The sequence below is a fragment of the Triticum urartu genome, chromosome 6, assembly GCF_003073215.2.
Source record: "Triticum urartu cultivar G1812 chromosome 6, Tu2.1, whole genome shotgun sequence".
NCBI lineage: Eukaryota > Viridiplantae > Streptophyta > Magnoliopsida > Poales > Poaceae > Triticum > Triticum urartu.
Window position 1 is genome coordinate 509637901 of NC_053027.1, and position 10778 is coordinate 509648678.

The following is a 10778-nucleotide window of genomic DNA, read 5'->3' on the forward strand; positions in this document are numbered from 1 at the left end:
TCCACGCCAAGGAGAGTCCCATCCGGACACGGGTACAGTCTTCGGTCTTCATATCTTCACAGCCCATCAGTCCGGCCCATAGATAACAGGCCGGACGCCCAAGGACCCCTTAGTCCAGGACTCCCTCACAGGGATCCCCTTCTCTCCTCTCAGATCTCGGGGCGAGGACCTCCTCTTGTGCGCAGCTGCCTGGCCTTGCATGCAGCAGCTCACGGCAGGCACGCGTTGGCCTGGCTTGCAGCGGGCACCGACGGCGAGATCTCTTCCCTTTGGTGCCATGGTCGCAGCAGTCAAGGACATTACGGTTGTCAATGTTGGGGAACGTAGTAATTTCAAAAAAATTCCTACGCACACGCAAGATCATGGTGATGCATAGCAACGAGAGAGGAGAGTGTTTGTCTATGTACCCTCGTAGACCGGCAACGGAAGCGTTGACACAACGTAGAGGAAGTAGTCGTACGTCTTCCCGATCCGCCCGATCCAAGTACCGAACGTACGGCACCTCCGAGTTCTACACACGTTCAACTCGGTGACGTCCCTCGAGCTCCGATCCAGTAAAGCGTTGAGGGAGAGTTTCGTCAGCACGACAGTGTGATGACGGTGATGATGTTCTACCGACGCAGGGCTTCGCCTAAGCACCGCTACGATATGACCGAGGTGGAATATGGTGGAAGGGGGCACCGCATACAGCTAAGGAACGATCACGAAGATCAACTTGTGTGTCATGGGGTGCCCCCTTGCCCCCGTATATAAAGGAGGGAGAGGGGGAGGTGCGGCCGGCCCAAGGGGTGTGCCTGGAGGAGTCCTACTCCCACCGGGAGTAGGACTCCCCCGTCTTGCCTTGTTGGAAAAGGAAGGGGGAAGGGAGAAAGAGGAAAGGGGGGCGCACCCCTGTTGGAAATATGCCCTAGAGGCAATAATAAAATGATTATTATTTTCCTTGTTCATGATAATTGTCTATTATTCATGCTATAATTGTATTATCCGGAAATTGTAATACATGTGTGAATACATAGACCACAATGTGTCCCTAGTGAGCCTCTAGTTGACTAGCTCGTTGATCAACAGATAGTCATGGTATCCTGGCTATGGACATGGGGATGTCATTGATAACGGGATCACATCATTAGGAGAATGATGTGATGGACAAGACCCAAACCTAAGCATAGCACAAAGATCGTGTAGTTCGTTTGCTGTAGCTTTTCTAGATGTCAAGTATCATTTCCTTAGACCATGAGATTGTGCAACTCCCGGATGCCGTAGGAGTGCCTTGGGTGTGCCAAACGTCACAACCTAACTGTGTGACTATAAAGGTACATTACAGGTATCTCCGAAAGTGTCTGTTGGGTTGGCACGAATCAAGACTGGGATTTGTCACTCCGTATGACGGAGAGGTATCTCTGGGCCCACTCGGTAATGCATCATCATAATGAGCTCAATGTGATCAAGTGGTTGATCACGGGATCATGCATTACGGTATGAGTAAAGTGACTTGCCGGTAACGAGACTGAACGAGGTATTGGGATACCAACGATCGAGTCTCGGGCAAGTAACGTACCGATTGACAAAGGGAATTGAGTACGGGATTGATTAGGTCCTCAACATCGTGGTTCATCCGATGAGATCATCGAGGAGCATGTGGGAGCCAACATGGGTATCCAGATCCCGCTGTTGGTTATTGACCAGAGAGTCGTCTCGGTCATGTCTGCTTGTCTCCTGAGCCCGTAGGGTCTACACACTTAAGGTTCGGTGACGCTAGGGTTGTAGAGATATGAGTATGCAGTAACCCGAAAGTTCTTCAGAGTCCCGGATGAGATCTCGGACGTCGCGAGGAGTTCCGGAATGGTCCGGAGGTGAAGAATTATATATAGGAAGTGCAGTTTCGGCCATCGGGAGAGTTTCGGGGGTCAGCGGTATTGTACCGGGACCACCGGAAGGGTCCCGGGGGTCCATCGGGTGGGGCCGCCCATTCCGGAGGGCCTCATGGGCTGAAGTGGGGAGGGAACCAGCCCATAGTGGGCTGGTGCGCCCCCCCCCTTGGGCCCACCATGCGCCTAGGGTTGGGAACCCTAGGGGAGGGGGCGCCTCCACTTGCCTTGGGGGGTACTCCACCCCCTTGGCCGCCGCCCCCCGTAGGAGATCCCATCTCCTAGGGCCGGCGCACCCCCCTAGGGGGCCTATATAAAGGGGGGAGGGAGGGCAGCCGCACCTCAAGCCTTGGCGCCTCCCTCTCCCCTGCTACACCTCTCCCTCTCGCAGAAGCTCGGCGAAGCCCTGCTGCGGTGACTGCTGCATCCACCACCATGCCGTCGTGCTGCTGGATCTTCATCAACCTCTCCTTCCCCCTTGCTGGATCAAGAAGGAGGAGACGTCACGCTGACCGTATGTGTGTTGAACGCGGAGGTGTCGTCCGTTCGGCGCTAGGATCTCCGGTGATTTGGATCACGACGAGTACGACTCCCTCATCCCCGTTCTTTGAACGCTTCCGCTTGCGATCTACAAAGGTATGTAGATGCATCCGATCACTCATTTCTAGATGAACTCATAGATGGATCTTGGTGAAAACGTAGGAAATTTTTTTGTTTTCTGCAACGTTCCCCAACAGTGGCATCATGAGCTAGGTCTATGCGTAGTTCTCTTTGCACGAGTAGAACACAATTTGTTGTGGGCGTAGATGGTGTCAACTTTCTTGCCGCTACTAGTCTTATTTTGCTTCAGCGGTATTGTGGGATGAAGCGGCCCGGACCAACCTTACACATACGCTTACATGAGACCGGTTCCACCGACTGACATGCACTAGTTGCATAAGGTGGCTGGCGGGTGTCTATCTCTCCCACTTTAGTTGGAGCGGATTTGACGAAAAGGGTCCTTATGAAGGGTAAATAGAAGTTGACAAATCACGTTGTGGCTTTAACGTAGGTAAGAAAACGTTCTTGCTAGAACCCTCTTGCAGCCACGTAAAACTTGCAACAACAATTAGAGGACGTCTAACTTGTTTTTGCAGCAAGTGTTTTATGATGTGATATGGCCAAAGTTGTGATGAATGATGAATGATATATGTGATGTATGAGATCATGTTCTTGTAATAGGAATCACGACTTGCATGTTGATGAGTATGACAACCGGCAGGAGCCATAGGAGTTGTCTTTATTTTTTGTATGACCTGCGTGTCATTGAGAAACGCCATGTAAATTACTTTACTTTATTGCTAAACGTGTTAGCCATAGTAGTAGAAGTAATAGTTGGTGAGCAACTTCATGGAGACACGATGATGGAGATCATGGTGTCATGCCGGTGACAAGATGATCATGGAGCCCCAAGATGGAGATCACAGGAGCTATATGATATTGGCCATATCATGTCACTATTATTTGATTGCATGAGATGTTTATCATGTTTTTGCATCTTGTTTACTTAGAACGACGGTAGTAAATAAGATGATCCCTCATAATAATTTCAAGAAAGTGTTTCCCCTAACTGTGCGCCGTTGCGACAGTTCGTTGTTTTGAAGCACCACGTGATGATCGGGTGTGATAGATTCCAACGTTCACATACAACGGGTGTAAGACAGATTTACACATGCAAACACTTAGGTTGATTTGACAAGCCTAGCATGTATAGACATGGCCTCGGAACACAGAAGACCGAAAGGTCGAGCATGAGTCATATAGAAGATACGATCAACATGAAGATGTTCACCGATGTTGACTAGTCTGTCTCACGTGATGATCGGACACGGCCTAGTTAACTCGGATCATGTTATACTTGGATGACTGGAGGGATGTCTATCTGAGTGGGAGTTCATTGAATAATTTGATTAGATGAACTTAATTATCATGAACTTAGTCTAAAATCTTTACAACATGTCTTGTAGATCAAATGGCCAACGTTGTCCTCAACTTCAACGCGTTCCTAGAGAAAACCAAGCTGAAAGACGATGGCAGCAACTATACGGACTGGGTCCGGAACCTGAGGATCATCCTCATAGCTGCCAAGAAAGATTATGTCCTACAAGCACCGCTAGGTGATGCACCTACTCTCCTTGCAGAACAAGACATTATGAACGCTTGGCAGACACGTGCTGATGATTACTCCCTCGTTCAGTGTGGCATGCTTTACAGCTTAGAACCGGCACCAAAAGCGTTTTGAGAGACACGGAGCATATGAGATGTTCGAAGAGCTGAAAATGGTTTTTCAAGCTCATGCCCGGGTCGAGAGATATGAAGTCTCCGACAAGTTCTTCAGTTGTAAGATGGAGGAAAACAGTTCTGTCAGTGAGCACATACTCACTATGTCTGGGTTACATAACCGCTTGACTCAGCTGGGAGTTAATCTCCCGGATGACGCGGTCATTGACAGAATCCTTCAGTCGCTTCCACAAAGCTACAAGAGCTTTGTGATGAACTTCAATATGCAGGGGATGGAAAAGACCATTCCTGAAGTATTTGCAATGCTGAAATCAGCAGAGGTAGAAGTCAAAAAGGAACATCAAGTGTTGATGGTGAATGAAACCACTAAGTTCAAGAAAGGCAAGGGTAAGAAGAACTTCAAGAAGGACAGCAAGGGAGTTGCCGCGCCCGGTAAGCAAGCTGCCGCGAAGAAGCCAAAGAATGGACCCAAGCCCGAGACTGAGTGCTTTTATTGCAAGGGAAGTGGTTACTGGAAGCGGAACTGCCCAAATACTTAGCGGACAAGAAGGCCGGCATCACGAAAGGTATATGTGATATACATGTAATTGATGTGTACCTTACCAGTACTCATAGTAGCTCCTGGGTATTTGATACCGGTGCAGTTGCTCACATCTGTAACTCAAAGCAGGAGCTGCGGAATAAGCGGAGACTAGCGAAGGACGAGGTGACGATGCGCGTCGGGAATGGTTCCAAGGTCGATGTGATCGCCGTCGGCACGCTACCTCTACATTTACCTACGGGATTAGTTTTAAACCTCAATAATTGTTATTTAGTGCCAGCTTTGAGCATGAACATTGTATCAGGATCTCGTTTAATTCGAGATGGCTACTCATTTAAATCCGAGAATAATGGTTGTTCTATTTATATGAGAGATATGTTTTATGGTCATGCTCCGATGGTGAATGGTTTATTCTTAATGAATCTCGAGCGTAATGCTACACATGTTCATAGTGTGAATACCAAAATATGTAAGGTTGATAATGATAGTCCCACATACTTGTGGCACTGCCGCCTTGGTCACATAGGTGTCAAACGCATGAAGAAGCTCCATGCAGATGGACTTTTAGAGTCTCTTGATTACGAATCATTTGACACGTGCGAACCATGCCTCATGGGTAAAATGACCAAGACTCCATTCTCGGGAACAATGGAGCGAGCAACCAACTTATTGGAAATCATACATACTGATGTGTGCGGTCCAATGAGTGTTGAGGCTCGCGATGGCTATCGTTATGTTCTCACCCTCACTGATGACTTGAGTAGATATGGGTATGTCTATTTAATGAAACACAAGTCTGAGACCTTTGAAAAGTTCAAGGAATTTCAGAGTGAGGTTGAGAATCAACGTGACAGGAAAATCAAGTTCTTGCAGTCAGATCGTGGGGGAGAATACTTGAGTCACGAATTTGGCCCATACTTAAGAAAATGTGGAATAGTTTCACAACTCACGCCGCCTGGAACACCTTAGCGTAATGGTGTGTCCTAACATCGTAATCGCACTCTATTAGATATGGTGCGATCTATGATGTCTCTTACCGATTTACCGCTATCATTTTGGGGCTATGCTTTAGAGACTGCCGCATTCACTTTAAATAGGGCTCCGTCGAAATCCGTTGAGACGACACCGTATGAATTATGGTTTGGGAAGAAACCTAAGCTGTCGTTTCTAAAAGTTTGGGGATGCGATGCTTATGTCAAGAAACTTCAACCTGAAAAGCTCGAACCCAAGTCGGAAAAATGCGTCTTCATAGGATACCCTAAAGAAACTATTGGGTATACCTTCTACCTCAGATCCGAAGGCAAGATCTTTGTTGCCAAGAATGGATCCTTTCTAGAGAAAGAGTTTCTCTCGAAAGGAGTAAGTGGGAGGAAAGTAGAACTTGATGAAGTATTACCTCTTGAACCGGAAAGTGTCGCAACTCAAGAAAATGTTCCTGAGGTGCCTGCACCGACTAGAGAGGAAGTTAATGATGATGATCATGAAACTTCAGATCAAGTTGCTACTGAACTTCGTAGGTCCACAAGGACACGTTCCGCACCTGAGTGGTACGGCAACCCTGTCTTGGAAATCATGTTGTTAGACAACGGTGAACCTTTGAACTATGAAGAAGCGATGGCGGGCCCGGATTCCGACAAATGGCTGGAAGCCATGACATCCGAGATAGGATCCATGTATGAAAACGAAGTATGGACTTTGACTGACTTTCCCGTTGAGCGGCGAGCCATAGAAAATAAATGGATCTTTAAGAAGAAGACAGACGCGGATGGTAATGTGACCATCTATAAAGCTCGGCTTGTCACTAAGCGTTATCGACAAGTTCAAGGGGTTGACTACGATGAGACTTTCTCACCTGTAGCGAAGCTGAAGTCCATCCGAATCATGTTAGCAATTGCCGCATTCTATGATTATGAGATATGGCAAATGGACGTCAAAACGGCATTCCTTAATGGTTTCCTTAAGGAAGAATTGTATATGATGCAGCCGGAAGGTTTTGTCGATCCTAAGAATGCTGACAAGGTGTGCAAGCTCCAACGCTCGATTTATGGGCTGGTGCAAGCATCTCAGAGTTGGAACATTCGCTTTGAGGTGATGATCAAAGCGTTTGGGTTTATGCAGACTTACGGAGAAGCTTGCGTTTACAAGAAAGTGGGTGGGAGCTCTGTAGCATTTCTCATATTATATGTAGATGACATACTTTTGATGGGAAATGATATAGAGCTTTTGGACAGCATTAAGGCCTACTTGAATAAGAGTTTTTCAATGAAGGACCTTGGAGAAGCTGCTTATATATTAGGCATCAAGATCTATAGAGATAGATCAAGACGCCTCATAGGTCTTTCACAAAGCACATACCTTGATAAGATATTGAAGAAGTTCAATATGGATCAGTCTAAGAAGGGGTTCTTGCCTTTGTTGCAAGGTGTGAAATTGAGCTCAACTCAATGTCCGACCACGGCAGAAGATATAGAAGAGATGAGTGTCATCCCCTATGCCTCAGCCATAGGGTCTATTATGTATGCCATGCTGTGTACCAGACCTGATGTAAACCTTTCCGTAAGTTTGGTAGGTAGGTACCAAAGTAATCCCGGCAAGGAACACTGGACAGCAGTCAAGAATATCCTGAAGTACCTGAAAAGGACTAAGGAAATGTTTCTCGTTTATGGAGGTGACGAAGAGCTCGTCGTAAAGGGTTACGTCGACGCTAGCTTCGACACAGATCTGGGTGACTCTAAGTCACAAACCGGATACGTGTATATTTTGAATGGTGGGGCAGTAAGCTGGTGCAGTTGCAAGCAAAGCGTTGTGGCGGGATCTACATGTGAAGCGGAGTACATGGCAGCCTCGGAGGCAGCACATGAAGCAGTCTGGGTGAAGGAGTTCATTACCGACCTTGGAGTCATACCCAATGCGTCGGGCCCGATGACTCTCTTCTGTGACAACACTAGAGCTATTGCCCTTGCCAAGGAGCCCAGGTTTCACAGGAAGACCAGGCATATCAAGCATCGCTTCAACTCCATTCGTGAAAGTGTTCAAAATGGAGACATAGAGATTTGTAAAGTACATACGGACCTGAATGTAGCAGATCCGTTGACTAAACCTCTCCCTAGAGCAAAACATGATCAACACCAGAATTCCATGGGTGTTCAATTCATCACAATGTAACTAGATGATTGACTCTAGTGCAAGTGGGAGACTGTTGGAAATATGCCCTAGAGGCAATAATAAAATGATTATTATATTTCCTTGTTCATGATAATTGTCTATTATTCATGCTATAATTGTATTATCCGGAAATCATAATACATGTGTGAATACATAGACCACAATGTGTCCCTAGTGAGCCTCTAGTTGACTAGCTCGTTGATCAACAGATAGTCATGGTTTCCTGGCTATGGACATGGGGATGTCATTGATAACGGGATCACATCATTAGGAGAATGATGTGATGGACAAGACCCAAACCTAAGCATAGCACAAAGATCGTGTAGTTCGTTTGCTGTAGCTTTTCTAGATGTCAAGTATCATTTCCTTAGACCATGAGATTGTGCAACTCCCGGATGCCGTAGGAGTGCCTTGGGTGTGCCAAACGTCACAACGTAACTGGGTGACTATAAAGGTACATTACAGGTATCTCCGAAAGTGTCTGTTGGGTTGGCACGAATTGAGACTGGGATTTGTCACTCCGTATGACGGAGAGGTATCTCTGGGCCCACTCGGTAATGCATCATCATAATGAGCTCAATGTGATCAAGTGGTTGATCACGGGATCATGCATTACGATACGAGTAAAGTGACTTGCCGATAACGAGACTGAACGAGGTATTGGGATACCGACGATCGAGTCTCGGGCAAGTAACGTACCGATTGACAAAGGGAATTGAGTACGGGATTGATTAGGTCCTCGACATCGTGGTTCATCCGATGAGATCATCGAGGAGCATGTGGGAGCCAACATGGGTATCCAGATCCCACTGTTGGTTATTGACCAGAGAGTTATCTCGGTCATGTCTGCTTGTCTCCCGAACCCGTAGGGTCTACACACTTAAGGTTCGGTGACGCTAGGGTTGTAGAGATATGAGTATGCAGTAACCCGAAAGTTGTTCGGAGTCCCGGATGAGATCCTGGACGTCACGAGGAGTTCCGGAGTGGTCCGGAGGTGAAGAATTATATGTAGGAAGTGCAGTTTCGGCCATCGGGAGAGTTTCGGGGGTCAGCGGTATTGTACTGGGACCACCAGAAGGATCCCGGGGGTCCACCGGGTGGGGCCACCCATTCCGGAGGGCCTCATGGGCTGAAGTGGGGAGGGAACCAGCCCATAGTGGGCTGGTGCGCCCCCCCCCCCTTGGGCCCCCCATGCGCCTAGGGTTGGGAACCCTAGGGGAGGGGGCGCCTCCACTTGCCTTGGGGGGTACTCCACCCCCTTGGCCGCCGCCCCCCCTAGGAGATCCCATCTCCTAGGGCCGGCGCACCCCCCTAGGGGGCCTATACAAAGGGGGGAGGGAGGGCAGCCGCACCTCAAGCCTTGACGCCTCCCTCTCCCCTGCTACACCTCTCCCTCTCGCAGAAGCTCGGCGAAGCCCTGCTGCGGTGACTGCTGCATCCACCACCACGTCGTCGTGCTGCTGGATCTTCATCAACCTCTCCTTCCCCCTTGCTGGATCAAGAAGGAGGAGACGTCACGCTGACCGTACGTGTGTTGAACGTGGAGGTGCCGTCCGTTCGGCGCTAGGATCTCCGGTGATTTGGATCACGACGAGTACGACTCCCTCATCCCCGTTCTTTGAACGCTTCCGCTCGCGATCTACAAAGGTATGTAGATGCATCCAATCACTCGTTGCTAGATGAACTCATAGATGGATCTTGGTGAAAATGTAGGAATTTTTTTTGTTTTCTGCAACGTTCCCCAACACCCCCCCCCCTTCCTTTTCCTATTCGGACTAGCGGGGGAGGGGCGCGCGGCCTGCCCTGGCCGGCCCTCCTCTTCTTCCTTAGGGCCCACGTAGGCCCAATAACCCCCCGGGGGGTTCCGGTAACCCCTCTGTACTCCGGTAAAATCCCGATTTCACCCGGAACATTTCCGATATCCAAATATAGGCTTCCAATATATCAATCTTTATGTCTCGACAATTTCGAGACTCCTCGTCATGTCCGTGATCACATCCGGGACACCGAACAACCTTCGGTACATCAAAACACAAAAACCCTAATTACGATCGTCACCGAACTTTAAGCGTGCGGACCCTACGGGTTCGAGAACTATGTAGACATGACCGAGACACGTCTCCGGTCAATAATCAATAGTGGAACCTGGATGCTCATATTGGCTCCTACATATTCTACGAATATCTTTATCGGTCAGAGTGCACAACAATATACGTTGTTCCCTTTGTCATCGGTATGTTACTTGCCCGAGATTTGATCGTTGGTATCTCAATACCTAGTTCAATCTCGTTACCGACAAGTCTCTTTACTCGTTCCGTAATACATCATCCCGCAACTAACTTATTAGTTGCAATGCTTGCAAGGCTTGAGTGATGTGCATTACCGAGAGGGCCCAGAGATACCTCTCCGACAATCGGAGTGACAAATCCTAATCTCGAAATACGCCAACCCAACAAATACCTTCGGAGACACCTGTAGAGCACCTTTATAATCACCCAGTTACGTTGTGACGTTTGGTAGCACACAAAGTGTTCCTCCGATAAACGGGAGTTGCATAATCTCATAGTCATAGGAACATATATAAGTTATGAAGAAAGCAATAGCAACAAACTAAACGATCAAGTGCTAAGCTAATGGAATGGGTCAAGTCAAGCACATCATTCTCCTAATGATGTGATCCCGTTAACCAAATAACAACTCATGTCTATGGTTAGGAAACATAACCATCTTTGATCAACGAGCTAGTCAAGTAGAGGCATACTAGTGACACGCTGTTTGTCTATGTATTCACACATGTATTATGTTTCCGGTTAATACAATTCTAGCATGAATAATAAACATTTATCATGATACAAGGAAATAAATAATAACTTTATTATTGTCTCTAGGGCATATTTCCTTCAGTCTCCCACTTGCACTAGAGT